The following is a 25,521-nucleotide window of genomic DNA, read 5'->3' as shown; positions in this document are numbered from 1 at the left end:
CCAGACACATCCCTTGTCTGTTACTGGATAATGTCCCAGAATTCCCAGCACCACTCACCTCTCCTGTTAGCAGCTCCATGATCTTCTTGGTAACGTCTAGAATCTTCTGCATGTTGTGCCTCTCAGGTTTTAGGGGGTCACACGGAGGCACTGTGATGGTCATATGATCTCCTGACTTTGCAAGAGGAAAATTCTGTATTGAGGAACCAAGAGGAATATCATGTTAGAATCCCAGAATCCTCCTCACCTCTCTGGTCAGGTCTGTGTTTGAATAATAGATATAATAGTAATGTCATGTGATCTCCCAGAATCCTCCTCACCTCTCCAGACAGGTCTGTGTTTTATTAATAGAGATAAGAGTGATGTCATGTGACCTCCCAGAATCCTCCTCACCTCTCCAGTCAGCAGGTAGATGATCTCCAGGGTGAGGTTTAGTATCTTCTCAGTCATGTGACTCCGGTCCTCCTCTATCCTCATTGGTGCCGTCATTTGATCTATACAGGTCTCCTTGTAGAAGGATAACTTTGGTAAATGAAAGTAAGAATTATTTGGATGGTATTGGTCACACAATAATAGGATGTGGATGTGAGGGGGGTAATAGGAGGGTTGCTGTACATTTAAGAACTACTGCCCCCATGGGAACACATTCAGTTTGGACTGTTTAGTGCTTGCTAAATTTTTGAGTTCCATGAACACTTTTGACCTGCTGAATCAGAAATCCCCTTTTCTCTGTTGGGCTTGTTTTGCTTTTGAACTGGTTTTGATTATTAGCCCAGAACAGGCTGCTGTAAATAACCCAGGTCTCCCTTACCTGTCCAGAGGCTGCCAGCCCAGGTACAAGCTAAAGAACATACCGACAAAACTCAGACTAAGTCTAGGGGTGTCTTTGAGCTCACATGGGTTGGACCGACACCTTTTTTTACGCTCCAACATTTGAGTCACAGAAGCCTGCCTTTTTCCAGAAAAACGTGACGACGGCATCATGGAAGGTGGAGTGTTGGACAACTGTGAGGAGACAGGAGAAGGAGAAGGGGGAGGAGAAGGAGAAGAGGCTGGACGGTGAGAGTATGGAGTGTGGCTTTGTGGGTTCTGACAGTTTTGCTCCCACTGGGCTTGGTGATGGGATTTCAGGTGCCTTCTTAAGGCGGTTGTCCCTAGGTGAGTGTTGGGCTTACCGCGACTTATGCGTTGACTGCAAAGGCTGCAGATGGCAACACTGGTGTCAGCAACGGACACATTAATAAAAGCCCACACTGTGAAGCCATGTGTCGGCCATGTGTCGGCGTCCTTGGAGCGCCAGATGTGACTGTACATGGTTGATGGCTCGCTCCTGATACATTTGCAGTCTGCTTTGTACCTCTTGTGCAATACAAGTTCTGCCTGCCTCTCCTCCCTATCTGCCGATCCGTCAGTCCGCCAGTTCTACAAATAATTGGCCAGTAACTGTTGTCACTATGTGTAGCAGAGTTAACACAGCAAAAGAGGCCAAATGTTTGCAGGACTAAAATACAATCTTAGAAATGTATACTGTTAAATAACACCTCAATTCAATATGTGGCATGGGGGGGGGGGGCACAGGTTTATTACACCAGTTCTACAAATAATTGGCCAGTAACTGTTGTCACTGTGTGTAGCAGAGTTAACACAGCAAAAGAGGCCAAATGTTTGCAGGACTAAAATACACTCTTAGAAATGTATACCGTTAAAAAACTCCCCACTTCAATATGTGGCATTGGGGGGGGGGGGGAGCATTGGTGTAGCACACCAGTTGTTCAAAAAATTGGCCAGTGAGTTTGGCGCTGTGTGTACCAGACTTCACTCAGCAAACTAGGCAATATTGTTGCATGACACAAATACACTTGAAAAAGCTTACTCCGAGAACACCCCACTTCAATATGTGGCATTGGGGGGGGCAGCATTGGTGTAGCACACCAGTTAAAAAAATTGGCCAGTGAGTTAGGCGCTGTGTGTACCAGACTTCACTCAGCAAACTAGGCAATATTGTTGCATGACACAAATACACTTGAAAAAGCTTACTCAGAGAACACCCCACTTCAATATGTGGCATTGGGGGGGGGGGGGGGCAATTAGGCTATCACAACAATTATAATACATTATAAGTGCTTTTGTCACTTTGTGTAGTGTTGCTGCAGAAACGCTCAGTCTCACCACCACACCTGTCACAATGCTGCACAGTGCACAATAATAGTACTAATCCACTATAATATGCTTTCTACAAAGTATATTATACTGTGGATTACCCCCTCCCCCCCCCCCCTTTTTAGTGCACTGCACAGCAATATTAAAAAATTTGCAGCCCTTTACATGACTTTTGTGGACATTGACAAAGCGATTTCTGTGCGACTGCAGCCGATATCTAACTGCCCCTAAAGAAACCACAGGATACCTGGCCCTAATGTTAAAGAGACTGTAATAGACCCTAAAACGACATTGGAGCATTTTAAATGACTTTTGTGGACATTGACAAAGCGATTTCTGTGCGACTGCAGCCGATATCGAACTGTCCCTAAAGCAACCACAGGATACCTGGCCCTAACCTGAAAAGAGACTGCAGAAGGCCTATACCGAAATACCAGCCCTGAAAAGGACTTTTGTGGATCTTCACAGCGCTGTATGTGTCTAGCAAACTCTCCCTAATGAGCACAGCAGACCTCTCCCTACACTGGCAGAAAGCGGAATGTGAAATGGCCACCAGATCGGGTCTATTTATAGGGTAGGGGGACTGTCCATGTGCTGGAATGCTTCAATTGGCTGTCCCGTGTCACAGGTCAAAGTTCTCCCCAATGTAAACAAATATGGCCCCTGCGAACGACGCCATGTGTCCGACAATTTGGCGGGTAGCGAACAAGCAAAATTCGCCGCGAACCAACAGGCCATGTCTACTCTCAATATCTAGAGCAGTGGTTCTCAACCAGGGTTCTGTGGAACCCTAGGGTTCCTCCAGAGGTTGCTAAGGGTTCCTTGAGCAATGAGCAATTTCTGCCTCTGTCTCTTGACACCATTGATCTTTTTAGCTATTTGGAAGAAGGTAATTCTTCCCAATGTCCACAAGTGTAAGGAGCATTCATCCCACTGACCATCACAGTAATGTATCATGAGTTGTAAATATAGTCATTTTTAGCATGGGTTCCCGGAGACCTGAAAATTATTTCAAGGGTTCCTCTGTGTTGAAAAGGTTGAGAAAGGTTGATCTAGAGATAGCTCCCCAGCCAGCTTCCCTGCGACACTCTCCAATTAAAATAGGTCCTTCTCCAGTCCAGCTTCCTAAGGTAGGGTCTTCCAGCAAGTTAAAACCAAAAGTAACAGAATGCCTCCTGGACATTGTGTGATAGCCTGGATGACTTTACATTGCTGGGGAATGCTTTAACCACTAGCCGACTGCTCACAGTAATCCTACTGCGGCAGTGTGGCTCCCCTTGATCCAGCGACGTAGACTTACGTCACTGGACTCCAGGTGTTTTCGACCCACTGGGGGCTCACTCCTGCTGTGTTTAGACACAGCGGGAGTCGGGCTGGATTGTCGGGCAAATGGTGAGAAGATCTTCTCAGTGACAGACAGGAAGAGATCACAGGATTCAGCATAGCTGAACCTGCGATCTCTGTCTGTGTCACAGACCCCCCCACCCCCACCCCACACACACGTCAGTAAGCATGAGGCACACATTTAACCCCTTGATCACCAACAGTGTTAACCCCTTCCCTGCCAGTGTCATTATTACAGTAACAGTGCATATTTTTAGCACTGATTACTGTAGTAATGTCACTGGTCCCCCCAAAAGTGTCAAAAATGTCAGTCAGGGGTCCGATCTGTTCGACGCAATGTCGCAGTCCCGCAAAAAATTGCAGATCGCCGCCATTACTAGTAAAAAAGAAAAAAACAATAAAAATGACATTCCCGTAGTTAGTAAACGCAATAACTTTTGCGCAAACCAATCAAAATACGCTTATTGCGATATTTTTTACCAAAAATATGTAGCAGAAAACAAATTGGCCTAAAATGTTAAAAATATTTGATTTTTAATGTAGCCCTGCTCCCAGGGGAGTGGATTAATACAGGTGTATCCTCTTCATTTCTTTCACCCTGAGCCTGCTCCGACCCAACTGACACTATTTGTTCTGTCATGTAAAATGCAGTATTGCAGTGAAAGAACAAATTTACTGCTTTTAGATTTGAAATAAAACAAAAGTATACAAACAGAATCAGAGATAATGCAAAGGTTGCTAATGAGGTAGATCCTGAGTTCACAACCAAGGATTTAAATAGAGTTCAGCACTCAGGATCTGGAACACAGGCCACACATATATATATACTGAATATATATATATATATATATATATATATATGCTAGAGGACTGCGTTCAGCAACAATAACAACACACTGAATATTTTAATATATACAGTATATAGAGAGTGACCACAAATTAAGATTGCCTACACTGAGCTAATATCATAGAATAAACAGTATAACAATACTCAGTTATCAGAGTGCACTCTGTGTACTAACGGGGGCCCCCTTTATACTGAATTGCAAGAGTCTCCTGGAGAGTGAGGCCTCGCTAGTCTTCACCAGCAAGGAATCCCCCAATCAATCCAAGGAAAGTAATTGAAATCCAAATAAAGGTGATGATGAACTGTGATCCCCCAAAGTAGTCAATAATTGTAATCCACAGAGATGAATGTAAAACAGATCTGGATGCTTCTTAACAGGCTAACAGCCTAGGATTGGACAGAGGGCTTGAGGCCTAATTCACCCACCTCGCACTATATGTTAATGCAGTGTCCAGTGGTATTTCTATAACTCAGTATGGCCTTCTTATTCAAACAGTTTGGGAGTCCTGCCCTGATTCAGTCTAGGTCTGTGCTTGGTATAGATGTAGTTACTGGATGTCTCTCACCCAAACCGGGAACTCCGCTCTGCTCAGCGACTCTCTCAGCCTGTCAAACGACCTTCCACTCGGTCACACTACTGAGTCTCCTCTGCGCACACACACCGCCCGCCTCAGCTCCGGTGTCCGCCACTAGGCCTCCGGACTGCTCCTCTGTGAACCACAGCAGCTCTTCCCCTTCTCTACAGCGTGCTGTCCTCGAGGCAAGAGCACAAAACTGGATCCCGTCCCCCTTTATAAAGACACTCCCAGCAGGCTCCGCGAGTCACATTGCTCCCTGGGAGAAGAGTCTCTTTACATAGCAGTCTTTGGTCCTGGCTCCTCCCGGAACTATATCTCCCATAATTCAAAGTCACTGTCTTTGCAGAACTTTAATAACAAACAACAGTTTGAACAACACCAGTCGTGCGACCAGGCTACATTACATTTTTTTGGGGGGAATGTTATATAGCAGAAAGTGAAAAATATATATATATATTTTTTTTAAATTGTCGCCCTTTTTTTGTTTATAGCACAAAAATTAAAAATTGCACAGGTGATCAAATACCACCAAAAGAAAGCTCTATTTGTGGGAAAAAAAGGACGTAAATTTAGTTTGGGTACAGCGTCGCACAACCGCGCAATTGTCCATTAAAATAACGCAGTGCCGAATCGCAAAATAGGGCCTGGTCAGGAAGGGGGTAAAATCTTCAGGAGCTGAAGTGGTTAAGCCTTGCTGTCCTCTAGGACTGGGGATGTCCTGAAGTCATTCCAAAATGAAACAAAAGAGGGTGCTGCAGCCTAGTGTATTATCCCGCAGCATTTATTTAAAATCAGCATAAATAATACTCACAAACATGTGAATTAAAATCACTCATCCAGCTAGTCATCTGCAGCCCAATTGTCCTTGACTCGGTATTCTCCAGAGAGCAGGGGGATCACCAGGCTAAAGCGTTTAGAAGGAGACCCCTTCTTCATCAGAGCCAATCCCAAGAAGTTCCTTTAACTGAATTTAACTACTTCCCATAAACTGATGTACCTGTACATCGGCTTGCAGAAGTGGTTGTAGCAGGATGATCTGCAGCTGTAGGCATCACCCCGGTACCGCTTTTCTGGGCCGGCGGTCGGATTTCAGGAGATAACAGCCAATGCGGCTCAGCAGCCGCTCAGCCGTTACCCCAGCGAGCGGGAGGGGACAGCCCCCCCCCCCCCGCCGCCTTCTGTGGCTCTGGCTGGATCTCCAGGCCCACCAGGAGACTCGAGCAACCAGCCGGCACGTCCGCCAGCTGATTGGAGTCCCGAACAAAGCCGGTGCCAAGGTTCGCCATCGCTGATATATGCTATGAGGAAGACTGAGGCCGAAACGCGTTAGAATCAACGGACATTGTATCTGCTGTTGTACATTAATAAAAGATCTTTTACGAAGTAGCACAGAGTTGCCGGCTTTCTGTTGGATTTACCTACAGTGGACTGGTTGGCCTGAGCACCAGCACTCTGTCCTAATATCATTTATATGGCAGTAGAGCTTGGTTGAGTTTTGTATACATACCTGTATCTGTAGTGTTCATCTTTACTATTCACATTGCTGAACTTTGCTCCTTGTGGGGCAGGACAGCTTGTGGAGGGGGATACAAGCCGACTACTTAACACCTTGCAATTGTAACAATGGCTCAGTAGCACGCTTTGGCTCTGAGGAAGAGGGTTCTCCCTCGAAAAACATGTCAGCCCAGCTAGGCATTTGCGGACACCAGCACATCATCCAACACAGGTGCTCCCTGACTATTTTGGAGATATTACTAGAATTTATCTCCAAAATGAAGAGAAATTTCCGGCCCCGTGGGGAAATGTTCTGACCCTGAAGGGGTTAATCTAGGTTTCCACACTATATATGTGTGTATCATCATCTGCTGGAGATAAAAGACGTCACAGTGACTATGGAGGAAGAGGACGGACATGACGGGGGGGGGGGGGGGTTACTGGGTGTAAATAGAAAATAAGATCTTATTACCTCCTCTGCTGCCACTTCCAGCAATGTCTCCTCTCTACTTCCACCCAACTCACCTTTCACACGGACCTTATTTATACCTGACATCACTTCCTGTCTTCCATAGAGACTTCCAGTCTGGGTTAAAGTGAGATCACCACCTTGTGGAGTTCAGAGGAATTGCAGCCCCGAGAAACGACTCGTAGGCAGTGTTTTTCTTTTTTTTTTTACTTTAAAATTTAAAATGTAAAATTTTTATTAAAAGGAGAATGCTGGGAGTAGGGGGCGTATTTCTTTTAAGCTATTCACTAGCCCTGAAGGCGGAGTAGAGGCGGAGCTCCATCACAGGTATGCTGCCATGGAGGCACCAGGAAATAACATTTACAGTTATTTGTTACTTCTGTCTCATTGCTTGGTACATGTAACAACAGTTAGGAAAATGAATAAAATAAGACTATCGGCCGAAGAGTGGAAAAACCAAGGTTACCATTATTATAATAACCTTCCGTTACATCTCAGGAATATTGTGGAGGATAAACTAAGGAAATGCGCCCGACTTAAAGATCTGAAACTCGATGATAATATTGATATTCCCACAGAAATATGGCAATTTTTTTCAGGCCAAAACTTATTAAAATTAAAATAAAATTATTTTTTAATCTACTTTCCTTTTCCAATAATAAAAAATCCTAATACGACTAAATGGGAAAAGGATCTTTCACAAAATTTTACGTGGGAACAATGGCAAAAAGCATTATTGATTAACAATAAAGCATCCTCATGCATTGAGCATTGGGATAATTCACAAAAAATTCGAAACAGATGGTACTTGACACCATATAGATTATGGAAAATATTTCCTTCAGCCTCCCCGATATGCTGGAGATGTAATGAAGTAACAGGAAATCTTCACCACACTCTCTGGGCCTGCAAGAATTTAATACGTTTTTGGAAATCTATTTCCTCACTTATAGCTGAAATAACCGGTAACCTGACAGAACTGACACCTGCGATGGCACTATTGGGAATAGACCTAAATTTATACCCAATATGTTATAGAACTATAGTAGCACACATTCTAATAGCTGCAAGACTTACTATTGCTAGTATGGGGAAATCTACCGAATCTCCCAACCAGTCCAATGTAATCACCAGACTGAATATACAAGCACAGTAACAAATGCTTTTAGCATACAAAAATTCATCTACTAATAAATTTAAAAAGAAATGGCAAATTTGGTTAAACAACCCAAGAGCTTCTGCTTATCTAAAGAAATGTGATATCTAAATCTCCATTATAATTCAGATCAATTGGTTACAATGTCCCATCCCTAATAAACCTTCGTACACGGTAACCAAATCCGCTTACAGATAGTTCCCATTGGGGGTAGGCGGATTGGACACGCTGTGTTTTATTTTATTTATTTTTACATACATATATTTTAATTTTATTTTTTTCTCCCGTAATTGTTACCTTGTACTCCTGTAATTTTCTTCATTTTCCTAACTGTTATTACATGTACCAAACAATGAGACAGAAGTAACAAATAACTGTAAATGTTATTGTTGAAATCGTAGGCAGTGTTTTTCAACCTGCTTTTAGTCATGGATTGCGTACAATCCTGGGGGCACACCAGTCTGAGGGCTCATTCAAACCCGGAGGTGCGAGCACTTTTTTGCATGTTCCTGCATGTTGCATTTTTAATTGGCTGCTCAATGCTCATCATGCAAAAAATCGCACCCTACCAAAATGCATGGCACTGTGGCACTATAGGTTTTAATGGGCACAAACATAAATCCATTCGCCAGATGTGTGGGGTGCTATTAAGAATTAATGGCAGCAGTGCGCATCTACAAAGGGCAGTACATTCCTTTTAGATTGTAAGCTCTAACAGGCAGGGCCCTCGGATTCGTTTTGTATTCAATTGTATTGTAATTGTACTGTTTGCCCTCATTTTGAATAGCGCTGCGCAAACTGTTAGCACTATATAAATCCTATATAATAATAAAATCCCCCCTGCTAGCACCAATCCCCCCTCTAAAATCTCCACTCCTAGCACAACACCCCCCTACAAAATCACCCCTCTACAAAATCCCCCCTCCTAGCACAACCCCCCCTCTACAAAAACCCCCTCCTAGCAACACCGTCCTCTACAAAATCTCCCCTCCCAGCACAACCCTCCCCCCCCCCCGCGCGCAATCCCCCTTCCAAAATCCCTCCTCCTAGCACAACACTCTTCTACAGAATCCCCCCTCTACAAAATCCCCCCTCCTAGCACAACCCCCCTCTGCAAAAATCCCCTCCTAGCAACACCGTCCTCTACAAAATCTCCCCTCCCAGCACAACCCCCCCCCCCCACGCAATCCCCCTTTTCAAAACCCCTCCTCCTAGCACAACACTCCCCTACAAAATCACCCCTCTTAAAAACCCCCCCTCCTAGCAAAACCCCCCTCTCCAAAAACCCCTCCTAGCAACACCGTCCTCTAAAAAAAAATCTCCCATCCAAGCACAACCCCCCCCCCCCCGGCGCAATCCCCCTTCCAAAATCCTTCCTCCTAGCACAACTCCCCCTACAAAATCACCCCTCTACAAAATCCCCCCTCCTTGCACAACCCCTCTCTCCAAAAACCCCCTCCTAGCAACACCATCCTTTAAAAAATCTCCCCTTCTAGCATAACGCCCCCCTACAAAATCCTCCCTGCTAGCAAAACACCCCTCTCCAAATTCCCCCCTCCTAGCACAACTGTCCTCTACAAAATCTCCCCTCCCAGCACAAACCCCCCCCCCCATTCCCCCTCCTACCACAATTCCCCCTCCTAGCACAACACCCCCCCTACAAAAGCCCCCCTTTCTAGCACAACCCCCCTCTCCAAAATCCCCCTTTCTAGCACAACCCCCCTCTCCAAAATCCCCCCTCCTTGCACAACCCCTCTCTCCAAAAACCCCCTCCTAGCAACACCATCCTTTAAAAAATCTCCCCTTCTAGCACAACGCCCCCCTACAAAATCCTCCCTGCTAGCAAAACACCCCTCTCCAAATTCCCCCCTCCTAGCACAACTGTCCTCTACAAAATCTCCCCTCCCAGCACAAACCCCCCCCCCATTCCCCCTCCTACCACAATTCCCCCTCCTAGCACAACACCCCCCCTACAAAAGCCCCCCTTTCTAGCACAACCCCCCTCTCCAAAATCCCCCTTTCTAGCACAACCCCCCTCTCCAAAATCCCCCTTTCTAGCACAACCCCCTCTACAAAATCTCTCCTCCCAGCACAACCCCCCCCCCCCATTCCCCCTCCTAGCACAATCCCCCTCTCCAAAATCCCCCCTTTTAGCACAACCACCCTCTCCACAATCCTCCCTCTAAAGCACAATCCTCCAAACCCCCCCTACTAGCACATATCCCCCAGCACAAATCCCCCCTCCTAGCACAACTTTACCACCAGCACAAATCCCCCAGCCCCCTCCCAGCACACAACTTCCCATCCCACCACCTCCCTCTCATCTCTACAGAAGTAGTGAAAGCAGCAGAGAGGAGGTGAGAGCTGGGAGGAGGTGTGGTATGTACTTTCTCCCTCCCTCCAGCTGCTCTCCCCCCTGTCTGTATACAGGAGAGGACACAAAACTCTCAGATTGGCCTGTGCAGGGTTTTGATTATTGCCCCCACCCACAATTTCGGCTTTACAATTTTGGCACAAAAGCAGTCTGGAGAGCCCTGTACAGTCCAATGTGAAATCATTCCTCTTTTACCTTCTGTGCACACAGAAGAAGAAGAAGGCACCTCCAGCACCTTCTCACTACTACTCTCCTATTCTCACTATTCCCGTTGGCAACCCAGAAAGCTATGCGGCCCGACCTGTCCTTAGTAACCGATGACATTATTGGTTGGTAGGACACGGGCGGCCCACACAGCATTCTGCATTGCCAACAGGAGTAGTGAAGTGAAAGGAGGAAAGAGGAGGAGAAAGCTAGGAGGACGTGTGGGTTGTGTTCTCTCCTTCTGTGTATCATGAAGTTAACAGAGGAATGCTTTGTCATTGGACTGTACAGGGTTTGATGACATTTTGCCACTGCTCCCCGGGTGAAAAACACTCTCGTAGTGTGAACACGGCATTGTGCTGTGTGTGTATGTTCTGTATATCCTTATAGATGGGTCATCTCCACTCCCACCAATGGGGATAGAAATATATTACTGCCTAGTCCAGCCTTTCTCAGCCAGGGTTCCTCCAGAGGTTTCTAGGGGTTCCTTGATCAATTAACAATTTCTGTCTCTCAGTAACAACTGACATCAATGATCTGTAAGGAGGGCAGTCATTCCACTGATGACAATGTAAGAATGTCCTTCTACCACTGATATAAGGGGATACTACTCCTATTGATCACCAATGTGGGAACCACTACACTGACCACTGATATAAGGGGTTCTTCTCCTATTGATCACCAATGTAAGGGACCACTACACTGACCGCTGATGTAAGGGGGTTCTTCGCCTATTGGTCACTAATGTAAGGGACCACTACACTGACCACTGATATAAGGGGGTTCTTCTCCTATTGATCACCAATGTAAGGGACCACTACACTGACCGCTGATGTAAGGGGGTTCTTCTCCTATTGGTCACTAATGTAAGGGACCACTACACTGACCACTGATATAAGGGGGTTTTTCTCCTATTGATCATTAATGTAAGGGACCACTATCAGGGCCGGCGCAAGGATTTTTGACACCCTAGGCGAAACCTCGTTTTGCCGCCCCATTGGCTCCACCCCTGACTTCACCTCCTTTGCCCCTGCCCGAAAAACCAGTAGACCAGTTTTATATGTATATGAAAACCAGTATATTTATAATAAGAAGGAAACAAGGCATGAAGAAAAGGAGGCATAGTATGACGGGGCCAGTGCAAGGATTTTTAACTACATAGGCGATCACACACCTAGATAACCCACCCACTCTGATCACACCTCCCCAGATACCCCTACCCTGATTACACCTCTAGATACCTCTCTACACACTGAAGAGCACTACATCTCTACTGGAGAGAGAGTGGCTGAGAGAGAAGGGGTGGCTAAAAGAGAGGGGTGGCTGACAGAGAGGGGGGCTGTGTTTAAAAAAAGGGTGTGAGAGAGAGGGGGGCTGAGAGAGAGGGGGACTGAGAGAGAGGGGAACTGAGAGAGGGGAGCTGAGAGAGAAGGGAGGCCGAGAGAAAGGGGGGCAAAGAGAGAAGGGGGGCTGGGAGACAGTGGGAACTGAGAGAGAGGGAGACAGAGAGAGGGGGGCACAGAGGGAGGGTGATGAACAGAGGGTGGGGCTGAGAGAGAAGGGGGCTCAGAGATAGGGTGGCAGACAGAGAGGGGGGCTGGGAGGGACACAGGAGGCTCAGAGAGAGGGTAGCAGACAGAGAGGGGGTTCAGAGAGATGGGGGCTTAGAGAGAGGGTGGTGGACAGAGGATGGGGCTGAGAGAGAGGGGGTGCTCATAGAGAGGGTGGTGGGTGGAAATTAGGGCTGAAAGAGACCCAGGGGGCCTCAGAGAGAGGGTGGCACACAGAGAGGGGGACTGGGAGAGACACAGGGGGGCTCAGAGAGAGGGTAGCAGACAGAGAGGGGGGTTGAGAGAGAGAGGGTGGTGGACAGGGGATTTGGCTGAGAGAGAGGGGGGCTCATAGAGAGGGTGGTGGATGGAGAGGGGGGCTGAGAGAGACACAGGGGGCCTCAGAGAGAGGGTGGCAGACAGAGAGGGGGCTGAGAGAAACACAGGGGGGTTCAGAGAGAGGGTGGCGGACAGAAAGGGGGGGTTGAGAGAGAGAGGGTGGGGGACATAGAAGGAAGCTGAGAGAGAGAGAGACAGGGGGGCTCAGAGAGAGGGCGGCGGACACAGAGGGGGGCTGAGAGAGAGAGAGACAGAGGGCTCAGAGAAAAAGTGGTGGACAGAGGGGGAGGCTGAGAGAGAGAGACAGAGGGGCTTAGAGAGAGGGTGGTGGACAGAGGGTGGGACTGAGAGAGAGGGTGGATGACAAAGAGGGCAGCTGAGAGAGACAATGGGGGGCTCAGATGGAGGATTGCGGATAGAGAGAGGGGCTGAGAGAGAGAGAAAGGATGCTGACAGAGATGGGGGGTTGACAAAGATGGTGGGGGTGACAGAGAGGGTGGGAAGATGAGAGAGCGAGAGACCTCAAACCCTGTCCCTAACCACAGTCCCTCCTCTGCCCCTTCACCCCAGTCTGTATCTGCAGCTAGATCTGTGTCAGTGTATGATGCCCAATACCTTCTTGATACTGGAAGTGCTCTGCTGCTCTATCCAGCAGTTCCCTGGCAGCTTGTCCCTCCCGCTGGTCCTTGTCCTTCTGGGCCTTACTGCTGATGCTGGAGCAGAGCAGAGAGGAGGTTGGGAGGAGACAGGGTGCAGTCTTTGGGACTCCGTGGATGCTTCTGCACACCTCTTCGGGGCTGAAGGTGGCTGTGAAGCTCTTCTCTCTCTCCTGGGCTCCCAACTGCCCTCGAAGTTCACCTTCCACACAGGCGCGGCCTCCTTCTGCTGGACCGCACACTCATCGTGTGGGGATAGATGCCCGCCCCCCCCCCCCAAGGACGACGCCACCCAACCGACATTACAACCAGGGGCAGCTGCTGCAAGCCGCATAATACTGACAGGGCTTGAGGCAGCACACTCGACTGACGGTGCCCTTCTAAATTTTGCGCACGCGGCCATAGTCCCAGGGGACACCCCTCCAACACTACATCACGCCTCACCATGCCACGCCACTGCTGGAATAAAAAAAAAATGATTTTGCTGCCCCCCCTACCCTGGCGCCCTAGGCAGCAGCCTAACTTGCCTATTGCTGGTGTGGGCCTTGACCACTATACTGACCACTGATATAAAGAGATCCTTCTCCCATTACTCACCAATGTAAGGGACCACAGAACTGCTGTGAGGACAGATGGGGAAAGACAGAAGACGGCCCCTTATGCATACGTGAGTTGGTATATCATTTGATATAATGGCTGGGTAACCTATGATCTATAATCTATGGATTTCTCACACATTCCCCCTTTTCTTTTTTCTATGTTCCCTCCTTATGCAGGGCTGTACAACACTTTGGGCCATATGTGTTTCAGTACCGCCTTCCTTAAGGGGCCGTTCTGAGTACAGTTTGGTTTCTCTTTCTGAGAGACACCTGTGAGTTTTTTTTTTTTTGCCATTGTAGGGTCATTTTTAGTTACCGTCTACAGTGGGGAACTTTATAGGGTACTACCACTTAGTTTCTTTCCCTATATCAGGGTCACCTGATCAGGGTTCCATTTGGATCTGTATCACAGAAACTATTTATATATACGCCTCTGGACGTGTGTTCCTGCCTTCCCTCACGCAAATTTGATCACAGCTGGATGTTTATGTGGAGACATTTTCCTCATCCTCCTCGCATTTGACGGAATAGGATCTTTAAGCTCCTGTAACAGTCTTTTTGAATATTACGGATATACTTTCCATACTGGCAATCCAGCTTTGAAGAATCTATCTCTAACGGTTCTGGTTCTTCTTTTTTCTGTGGGATCACATTTGATTTGTAAGTATCGTTATGTAATGTTGTAAATGGTTGGTTAGTAAGAATTGGATACGATATACTGTTTAATATACAGTAAATAATTTACATACATATTTTTGTTAGTACTAATTTGTTATCTCTATCATTATCATTATTTTTGTTTGTTTATTTTATTTTAGTATACTGATACTGTAAGACCGCATTCACACTAGTCCGACTTGGACCGCGACTTGTCAGCCTGACAAGTCGCGGTCCGTCACGCTCCCATTGTGTAGTACAGGAGCCGTTCTAATAGGAGCGACACAACTAAGTCGCTCTGACTTAGAAAAAGGGTCCTGTACTACTTCGGGGCAACCTGGAGGTGACTTGCATAGACATTAATTTTATGAAGTCCGTGCAAGTCGCGCCGCACGCGACTTCACAGGTCGCCCCCGAAGTCGGAGCGATGTCGTGTGAACCGGCACTAAATCCTCTCCACTCAATATTCCCTGAGCAAGCCACTAAGGCGAAATGCATTGGATACCCTGACCTTTTGCAATCACCTGGGTGGGCATTTGTTCGTGAATTTGTGTGAGGCTGGGCGGAGGATGGTGTGAATAAGAGGTCCTCAATCTCACTTACGCACTTTTCTACTATACTACTGACTGTATGGTATTTTATTACTGTTATGAATAAAATGTTTATACATAAGCGTGTCAGGGATGTAATTCAGAGTGGGTTGTCCAGCACCGGTATAGCCCCCCCCCCCTCCCTGTCTTTTCATATTGTTCTCTGCTTCTCTTATGGATCACCAATGTAAGGGACCACTGATATAAGGGGGTTCTTCTCCTATTGATCACCAATGTAAGGGGCCACTACACTGACCACTGATATAAGGGGGTTCTTCTCCTACTGATCACCAATGTAAGGGACCCCTACAGTGACCACTGGGAATGGGCTCCAGGTTTCATGTCAAATATGGCTCAGACTACATTTTTCTTCTTCGATTATTTGGTAAATGGCCAAACGAAATAGTTATTCATACAATTTGAACCTTTTACAGTCGCTGCTAAATACTATTGCATGCTCTCCCCCCTTTTGCTGGCCAGCCTCACGTCGGCACCCCTGGGTTAACTCTTCCCCCAGACCTAACGCAGAAAGATCAACAAATTTTTGATGCCCCCTTTACTCAATGCGAATTGGAAGTTGCAGTTGTAAGTTTCCTGAATGGTAAAGCGCCAGGGGTAGAGGGCCTCCCGATCAAAATCTATAAAAGGTAGGGGAAGGTGTTGATGCCAGCTCTACTCCACATGGCTAATGAGGCGCTATTGGAGGGTCATCTTCCTGATACAATGTGTGAGGCCGAGATTATAGACTTTGTGAAAAATATAAGGATCTCATATATCCAGAATCGTATCAACCTATTTCTTTACTCCCATCTGATGTTAAAATATTGGCTAAAGTTTTGGGCAATAGGTTAAAAAAGGTGATAGTGCACATTTTTCACCCAGATCAAGCTGGCTTCAAGGCAAAGATGTCTACAGCTGTTAACATTAGACTAGCATATCTCTATATGCAAATAGTGGTTAGCAATTCAAAAGATTGTGCTTTTTTGGCCTTGGATGCTATCAAGGCCTTTGACAGTATAAAATGACCATTTTTCACATTTTTTATATGAAATTCCCAAAAAAGAAAATGTAAAAATTTACATTTTTTTACATTTTTGGCCAATTTGTTTTCTGCTACATATGTTTGGTAAAATAAAAAAAAAAAAAAAAATCGCAATAAGCGCATTTTGATTGGTTTGTGCAAAAGTTATTGCATTTACTGACTAAGGGAAAGATTTCTGTCATTTTTGGTGTTTTTTTTTTTAACGAGTAATGGCGGCAATCTGCGATTGTTTTTGTGGGACTGACATTTCTGACACTTTTGGGGTTACCAGTGACATTACTACAGTAATCAGTGCTATACATATGCACTGTTACTGTAAAAATGACACTGGCAGGGAAGGGGTTAACTTTATTGGTGATCAAGGGGTTAAGTGTGTCCCTAGGGGCGTTCTTCTAACTGTAAAGGGGTGTGGCTAGTGGTGTAACAACAGAGACATACGATCCTACATAGCAGGACCGTATGATCTCTGTTCTTACACAGGGGAGAATGACAGGCGGCTTTGTTTACATTAGCCGCCTGCCTTTCTCCCTCTCCACGGGGAGATCGCGAGTGACCGGCGGACATCGGGTCTGCCGGTCACACACGCGGACTTCTTAGGGAACGAGCGGGGGCGGGAGCGCGCCTCCGGCGGCGCACGCTCGCCCTCTACAGGCTCACAGGCTAGCGACGTAGTCCTACGTCACTTTGCCTTTACGGGCTGACCTCCGCCATAAATAGTCGTGCGGCGGTCGGCAAGCGGTTAAGCTTTTCGTGGCACTAGGCAGCGGTGTCCTCTATCGTCCCTGCTTTTTGCCATTGCTATTAAACCCCTGGCATATCTATTAAAGGCAACTTTGGATGTTACCGGTTTGGTCAGTGGGAATTTGAAGGAAAAGGTTTCACTCTATGCAGATGATGTTCTTTTATTTTTTATCAAATCTTCGTTCATCTTTGCCAACAGTCATGAATTATATAGACAAGTTTTCTAGATTTTCTGGGCTAGTTATCAACTGGGAGAAGTCTATGCTCCTGCCATTAGATCCTTTACCAGATGCTTTACCTTCTACTCTGGCACATCTTAAATAGTGTCCTCTATAAAATATCTTGGTGTGACCATGACAGTCTCTCCGTTGACATATATATCGGACAATGTTCTCCCATTGCTATCAAGATTTCAAATTCAAAGTAAGGTGTGGTATAAACTCCCACTTTCAGTAATTTGGCCATATAAACTTAATAAAAATGGTATGGATGCTGCAGCTTTTACATCTTTTACATAATCCCTAGTTTAGATTCCTCAGAAGAACTTTATTAAGGTTAATGACATATTTAGAAATCTAATTTGGTGGAATAAGGTTTCTCGTATCAAATAGAAAATACTACAATATCCAAAAAATGCCAGAGGACTTGCAGCTCTTAATCCGAGAATTTATTTTCTTGCCGCCCAACTGCAGCATCTGGTACGATGGGATTCTGAGGCTGGTGTGCTACTAGAATAGTGCAGGCAAATTTTATTGACTCATGATAAAGTGAGTCTGAATCTGGGTCATGGTTTACTGCAGGTCGGGCTGGATGACTCAGAGAGGCAGGTCTCCAGTGTCTCCCCCTGGTTCTGGAAGTTTGGGGAAACTTCTAGAAGTTAGTGGGCAGAGGCCAGGAGGTTTGATCTGCATACTTAAGGGAACTTGACCAATCCTTAGGCAGAGGGCCTGGCAGGGTGTCTAAGTCAGCCCTCAAATATGGATGAGCCATACTAGCAGGGGAGTAAGGTGGGATATGGAGTGCTGAGGAGGCTTTGGTGGCCTAGGAAGGATCTCCTAGGTCTAGGGTAGACCCCCCATCTCCAGCCTGGGCTCGGAATGGCTCAAGAAGATCCATTCAGCAGAGCAGTTTGACGTGGAATCTTGCCTGAAAAACATTGGGAGCAAGGAGGACAGAGTACATCAGCACACCTAGGGACATTCAAGGGGAGAAACTACCAAATGTAGCAAGCTTTCTAAAAGGACAGCGTTGTCCTTAACCATTTTATTAACTTGCCCTAGAAGATCTTCAGTGCAGCAGCCAGGAGGGTTGGTATTACCTGCATGGAGTGGAGCTGGGAGCAGTTCTACATAGGAGAGGATGTACTCCTGAATGCAGTTAGCCTCTCTTTTGTGCTATTTCCAAGAGGGGCTAAGAGATCCTAGTCTGTAATGGACTTGCCACTGATCCACAAAAGACTGTGTGTGTGTGTACAAGAATGAAAGCATTCCAGGATCTTTTGTACAAAGGAAGGAAGTTGTCCTGTTTTTTTTGTTCTTTGTTCCAAGTTGAGCATCCCAAAAATCCCTTCATCCCACGCAACTTGATACCCCTAATAAAACATCAAAACAAAGCCAAGGGACTGACTTCTTGTGTTTGGATGCAAGCTGGAAATGCTTGTGGCCTGGCTATGTAGGAATAGGGTAGCCAGTTACTAGCAGCCCCTATGGGGGTATTTAAAAAAGTAAATAACCTTGCGCTTATGGTAAATTAATGTGCATAAAATTAAATAAATGTATAAATATGAGTGTGTAGCTGCTGCTGAAGAATAAAGTGCTAGTACCTTTAAATTGATGAGAGGAAAATGATTCAGCGCTGCTACTGATATGCAAATATCCAAACTACAAATGTGCAAATAAGCAAATGTGCAAATATAATGACAAACTGCAATAAATTATAACAGCAATCCACTCCTTTTTGTAATGGTGCAATAAATTAAAAGTCCAATAAATCAATAAATATGAATATAAATATAGTGTCCATTCAGTGCAAAAATAAATATGAATATAAATATAGTGTCCATTCAGTGCAAAAATAAAGGAAGTGCTTCTGTGCTCCACGTGCTAGAGATAAAGTGCCAGGTGCTCCCCCTGTGGTTCCCTACTTACCACAAGACGCTAATAAGCTGGCAGTAAATATATATCCTTATGTGTAATCACAGCTCCTTGGGAACACAGCATTAGGTATCCGGTCAGTTGGAGAGATCCTTTTAAGTGGCCATTCTTAGATCCAGAGTGCCCTCATAAAAATAGAATGTCATCCATGGTAAAGTATGTACAGATAATAAATTTATTTAGATGAAGAAACCTACTTACAATGTGTAAATAACAGACAGAGCACAGCGCGGTGGTTCGTTGCTCCCTCTGGGGGTATTCCTACATTTGGGGGCTCAGTCCCGGATTCTCTTATGATAACCTACAGGGCCATTGCCCTTAGAAACTAGCAACCAATGAGCCAAAAAGAACTGCAAAACTCTCATCAAGTGAACCAGAAAGGGGGATGCTGTATGGAAGTATCTGCAATCAAACTGTCTGTTAAAAAGTACTGTTCCTAAGCTGTTGCCTGTAGCAACCATGCCGTGCTCTAATTTACCGTGAGTCTCTTATCGTGGTGACCAATAGGAGAAGGACCCCCTTATATCAGTGTAATGGTCTCTTATATTGGTGACCAATGGGAGAAGGACTCCCTTATATCAAGAGGACCCCTTTATACCAGTGGTCAACATAGTGGTCATTTACAATAGTGTACAATAGGAGAAGGACCGCCTTATATCAGTGGCCAGTGTAAGAAAAAGATTCTTACATTGTCTTTATTGGGAAGATTCCATCCGTTTACAGATCATTGATGTCAGTTGTTACTGAGAGACAGAAATTGTTCATTGCTCAATGAACCCCTAGAAATCTCTGGAGGAACCCCCGGCTGAGAAAGGACTAGGCAGTAATATATTTCTATCCCCCTTGGTGGAAGTGGAGATGACCCATCTATAAGGATATACAGTATATACACACACAGCACAAGGCCGTGTTCACACTACGAGACATTTCTCATGACTGCAGTCCCTATGAGATCCACAAGATGGTGATCTCACTTCTACCAGACAGGAAGTCTCTATGGAATACAGACAGGAAGTGATGTCAGGAACAAGCAGGAAGTTCCAGGTGAGAGGTGAGTTGGGAGGAAGTAAAGAAGAAACATTGCTGGAAGTGGCAGGAGAGGAGGTAATAAGATCTTATTTTCTATTTACACCCAGTAACCCCCCGTCATCTCCGTCCTCTTCCTCCATAGTCACTGTGACGTCTTTTATCGCCAGCAGATGATGATACACACATATATAGTGTGGAAACCTAGATTAACCCCTTCAGGGGCAGAATATTTCCATACTTACAGGGCCGGTGTTCCGTGAGAATTACCTACCCGTGAGAAAAACCTTCCCCTCGTCACTTCCGGTGCACGGCACTGTATGTAACGCAGCGGTTACATTAAAACAGCAGTGCTGCAATACGAGTCATCTCCTCTCCTGTCCCTGTCAATTCCCTGATCTCGGCTAGTAAATATAAAAGCGGAGCCGGGTGTATGAAAACATAAACAACGGAGCCGAGAGCCGCTTTTATATTTACTAGCCGAGATCAGGGAATTGACAGGGACAGGAGCGGAGATAACTCGTATTGCAGCCCAGCTGTTTTATGTAACCGCCGTGTGGGTAGGTTTGTTTCACGGTACACCATGATCTTTTCCTACTAGTGCGCATGTGCACTAGTTAGCTCCTCAGCTCTTCCATTCGGTATCCGGGGCTGTGAGCATGCGCACTGCTGCGCTGCTCAGCTGTTCCTGGCCGGAAGTGACGAGGGTAGGTTCTTCTCACGGGGTAGGTAATTCTCACGTTACACCGGAACATTCTCTTTATTTTAGAGATAAATTCTAGTATGTTCCTCTAAACAAACAGCACTGACAATAAATAGACAAGACAATGACCATCCTGACCATACATGGCCTACAAAGGGCAATTATTACACTACACAGGCAGCCAATGGACAATCATTACAATATGCAGCCAACACAATGATGGGGTGCAGGGGTCAGGAGTATGAAGCCCATTACATTGCTGGTCAGGAGGAAGAAAACATTCCCCAGCCTGCCATGAAGAATATCTTCCATCATTGGTGTCAGAGGGAGGGAAATACTGAAGATTCTGAGGGAAGTAGAGGAGCCAAAAGGATGCGAGGAGTAAAGGATAGCTGGTGGACTCTAGAGACCTCTATGGGGTTAGTGTGGCTCAACAGTTCTAAAGAATATAGGGGCTAGAGAACTTTGGGGCCCCTGAGGAAGTAGTGTAGCTGAAAGAGTTTTGGCCTTTGATAGAGTTGGCAGGCAGCAGAACTCTGAGGCAGTGGCGTAGCATGGGTTGTCGGCACCCGGGGCAAGGGAACTAATTTGTGCCCCCTAATCCATGGACTTTCAACACTCCCTTCTGCAATTTTTGAGAGAGTACATACGCAAGATAGAGAGCAGGAGTGTGAGAGTGGAGGGAGAGAATGACAAAGAGAGGGAGTGTGAGAGAGGGAGCACAAGAGAGAGAGAGAGCAAGAGAGAGTGAGCGAGAGAGCGAATGAGAGGGAGTGTGAGAGAGGGAGCACAAGAGAGAGAGAAAGAGAGGGAGTGTGAGAGAGGGAGCACAAGCGAGAGAGCGAATGAGAGGGAGTGTGAGAGAGGGAGCACAAGAGAAGGAGCAAGAGAGAGGGAGCAAGAGAATGAGAGGGAGTGTGAGAGAGGGAGCACAAGAGAGAGAGCAAGAGAAAGAAAGAGAGCACATAGAGGGATCTTGTAGAGGGGGGGGGGGTGCGGTACAGTAAGGTGATACTCTGGCTTTCCTGGCTCCTTAAATCTATACACAGATCAGGCACATAGCTAAGGGAGTTCAGCTGTGTGTGTCGGTAATGGGGACTCATCTTGGTGTTGGGGGTGTCCGGTGCTCCCCGGGGGCTTCGTCCACTACCAGATCCGTGCCACCGCATACTGCCTAATATTCCCTCTGGGACAGTGGCAGTGCTACCTTCGATCACACACCCCGCACAATGCAGGATGTTCTCTGAGTAGGACTGCACCAGGATCAGACTGGTGGTGTGAGCTGTGTCCCTTCTCCTCCCCCGTCTGCTAGACGTAGCCGACTTCCATCTATACATGTGAGCCGGATAGAGCAGGGACCTGCAGAGGAGCTGGGACTGATATCGGCACTGAAAGTGCTGCAGGGAGTCCAGGCCTGTTCCAGTGTGGAGAGGGCACTGGGCAGCCAACGCCATGTTCGGACACAGGACGATGGACAGTCACAGTGTGGGACTAGAGACATCGCAGGATTAATCTCTGTGCCCCCCTAAATGTTGCGCCCAGGGCAACCGTCCCGGCTGCCCACCAACTCCACACTACGCCACCCAACAGAGAAAAAATAATTTCTGATCCGGCAGGCCAAAAGAGTACCAGGAGCTCAAAATTGTATAAGACACTAAACAGTCCAAACTAAATGTGTTCCAATGGAGGCAGTAGCCCTTAAATGTATAGCAATCCTCCAATTACCCCCTTACATCCCCATCCTATTATTGTGTGACCAGTACCATCCAAATAATTCTTACTTTCATTTCCCAAAGTTATCCATCTACAAGAAGACCTGTATAGAGCAAATAACGGCACCAATGAGAATGGAGGAGGATCGGAGTCGCATGACTGAGAAGATACTAAACCTCACCCTGGAGATCATCTACCTGCTGACCGGAGAGGTGAGGAGGATTCTGGGAGGTCACATGATATCACTCTTATCTCTATTAAAAAAACACAGACCTGACCGGAGAGGTGAGGAGGATTCTAACATAATATTCCTATTGGTTTTCCAACACAGAGATTTCCTCTTCTAAAACCTGAGAGACACAACATGCAGAAGATTCTAGAAGTCACCAAAAAGATGATGGAACTGCTGACAGGAGAGGTGAGCGGTGCTGGGAATTCTGGGACATTATCCAGTAACAGACAAGGGATGTGTCTGGATGGTGACTGTATCATTGTGTGTGTCAGGTTCCTATAAGGTGTCAGGATGTCACTGTCTATTTCTCCATGGAGGAGTGGGAGTATATAGAAGGACACAAGGATCTCTACAAGGACATCATGATGGACAATCAGCCGCCCCTCACATCACCGGGTAAGAGGAGACTTTATTGTAAAGGAGAGAGCAGTACGGAGGGTCCACCTAGATCCCCCATCATCTGATAAATAGAAACAATGTATTCAGTCAGTGTGTGTGTTTCCTACAGATGGATCCAGTAATGGGAACCCACCAGAGAGAGGTCCCCGTCCTCTGTATTCCCGGGATTCCACACAGGAAGGTCACACCATCCCTCACCATCATCAGGTAGATGAGGAACAATCACTGATAGTATCATTAGGATCTGTACATTATCTGCATTGTTACCATTGATGTCATTTCTATTATATATTCAGAGTGGAGACCTGAGAAATTCTAAAGTTGAGGTTAAAGCAGAAGAAGAAGAAGAGAGGTATGCGAGGGGTGATCAGCAGTCTATGGAGGAGGATGGAATAACGGGGACATTTATAGAGGAGGACACTCCTACAGAGATCAGCACAGGTGGGTCATTAACACTAAATACATTCCTCCACCCATACTGCTCACTGATTGGTCCAGAGTAGGGCAGGGACTGGGTGATATCAGCCTGTAATACCCTGGTCACTTTCCTGAGCTGTGTTTCCCGTCCTGTATTTTTCTTGGATAATCTTCCTTCTCTTTGCTGCAGACACAATTAATGTATAGATCTAGACTGGATTTTTTGGAGTTCAGTTGGCAGCAAAATGTTGATTTTCTTTACAGTCCTTACTTGACCCAGGGACCTTAGGGATGTGCCTTGGGTCTTTTGCCCCATGTTCCAGTCTAACAAGACCTCTAACAGAACAATTCTCCTAGGGTTATTTGCTCTGTTGGCTGTGCCAGGTGGAGCGGTATGTCTTGTAGACCCAAGTCACTGAGTGCAGTCTCAGGAGATGAGAGGCAGCGGTGAGGGACCTCTTCAACTTGTCTCACAGAAACATTGAAGCTTCTACTGATTGCTGAATACAAATATTATGAGTCCTGATCCTTAGGCTATATAATTAATATTGTACATTACATACTCCTGACCCCTGCACTATATACTATATGTTGTACATTGCATACTCCTGACCCCTGCACTATATAATCTATGTTTTACATTACATGCCCCTGGCCCCTGCACTATATACTCTATGTTGTACATTTCATACTCCTGACTCCTGCACTATATACTCTATGTTGTAAATTACATATTCCTGACCCCTGCACTATATACTCCATGTTGTACATTACATACTCCTGACCCCTGCACTATATACTCTATGTTGTACATTACATACTCCTAACTCCTGCACTATATACTCTATGTTGTAAATTACATATTCCTGACCCCTGCACTATATACTCTATGTTGTACATTACATACTTCGGACCCCTGCACTATATACTATATGTTGTACATTGCATACTCCTGACCCCTGCACTATATAATCTATGTTGTACATTACATGCCCCTGGCCCCTGCACTATATACTCTATGTTGTACATTACATACTCCTGACCCCTGCACTATATACTCTATGCTGTACAAAACATATTCCTGACCCCTGCACTATATACTTTATGCTGTACATTACATACTCCTAACCCCTGCACTATATTCTCTATTTGTACATTTCATAATTCTGATACTGTATATTCCTGACTTTTGTATCCTATATAATAAGTTGTTCATTACATAGCCCTTACTTTACCCATTTCCTACCAGCTCGACATTTTATATCTGACAATTTGATTGGAGCACAGACTTTTACATGGTGATAATAATGTGATAACGTCCTCAAACTTTGGAATCTTAAACAGAAAGTGATAATAAGGGAGGAGTCAATAACCCAATGATGGTGGTCTTCAGGATCAGACCAGTCTTCATCTTGGTTTTTCTCCCCCCATCCTCACTCTCTGACCTCTGGTGGGGCTCAGCCCCGCTGTTATTCATGACTAAATCATGGACTAAATAAGGAAGTGCTGGACTTCTTGTGTGTGTGTCCCCCCCCCCCCCCCGCACTTAAAGGAAAATATCTGCTTACTTTACTCAGAGACTAAGTATTGCATTTCTTGTAACTTCTTGTTTTGTAATTGTGCCACAAAGTTTGTTGGGCCAGTGACATCAGGATTCGAAAGGAAGCAGTCTGACATAGAAGGTCATTCTCTTCCCTTTTATAGCTGGGGTCATAGGTTCTTCCAGGACCTACTGGTTACTACTGTTTGACTTATTGTGATTTTCTTTGCATTGCATACCCTTTGCATATTTACCAAGAGTAAGAGCCGGTTCACATTAGCGCGACACGACTCCTTACTACTTCTGGGGCGACTTGTGCATTACAGTGCACCACGACTTCGGAGCGACTTGCAGGGACTTCACATAATGGAAGTCTATGCAAGTCGCTCCGAGGTCGCCCCGAAATAGTACAGGACCCTTTTTCTAAGTAGGAGCGACTTGTGTTATCGCTTCTCGGCCTTTTGGCTAAGATCAAGTGTAGTATCTGTTCTTATCAGTTGGTATGGGCCTTAGCTAGTACCAGTATGACCGAAACCCG

General features: G+C 46.0%; 2 protein-coding genes across 2 annotated transcripts in view; one reads left to right on the top strand and one right to left on the bottom strand.

Moving 5' to 3' along the window:
• LOC309550685 (uncharacterized protein) overlaps positions 1 to 25,521 on the bottom strand; it is a 903,485-nt gene that overhangs the window by 161,188 nt on the left and 716,776 nt on the right. The window lies entirely within an intron of this gene.
• The window catches only part of LOC309550716 (uncharacterized protein), a 286,486-nt gene that overhangs the window by 255,280 nt on the left and 5,685 nt on the right, over positions 1 to 25,521 (top strand). The window contains exon 2 of the mRNA XM_082251051.1: positions 23,323 to 23,378. The gene's annotated coding sequence lies outside the window, so the exon portion shown is untranslated. The remainder of the gene's footprint in view (positions 1 to 23,322; positions 23,379 to 25,521) is intronic.

Source organism: Pelophylax lessonae, assembly GCF_965119305.1.
Source record: "Pelophylax lessonae genome assembly, chromosome: 3".
Classification (NCBI taxonomy): domain Eukaryota; kingdom Metazoa; phylum Chordata; class Amphibia; order Anura; family Ranidae; genus Pelophylax; species Pelophylax lessonae.
This window is presented reverse-complemented; position numbering and strand designations above follow the sequence as displayed.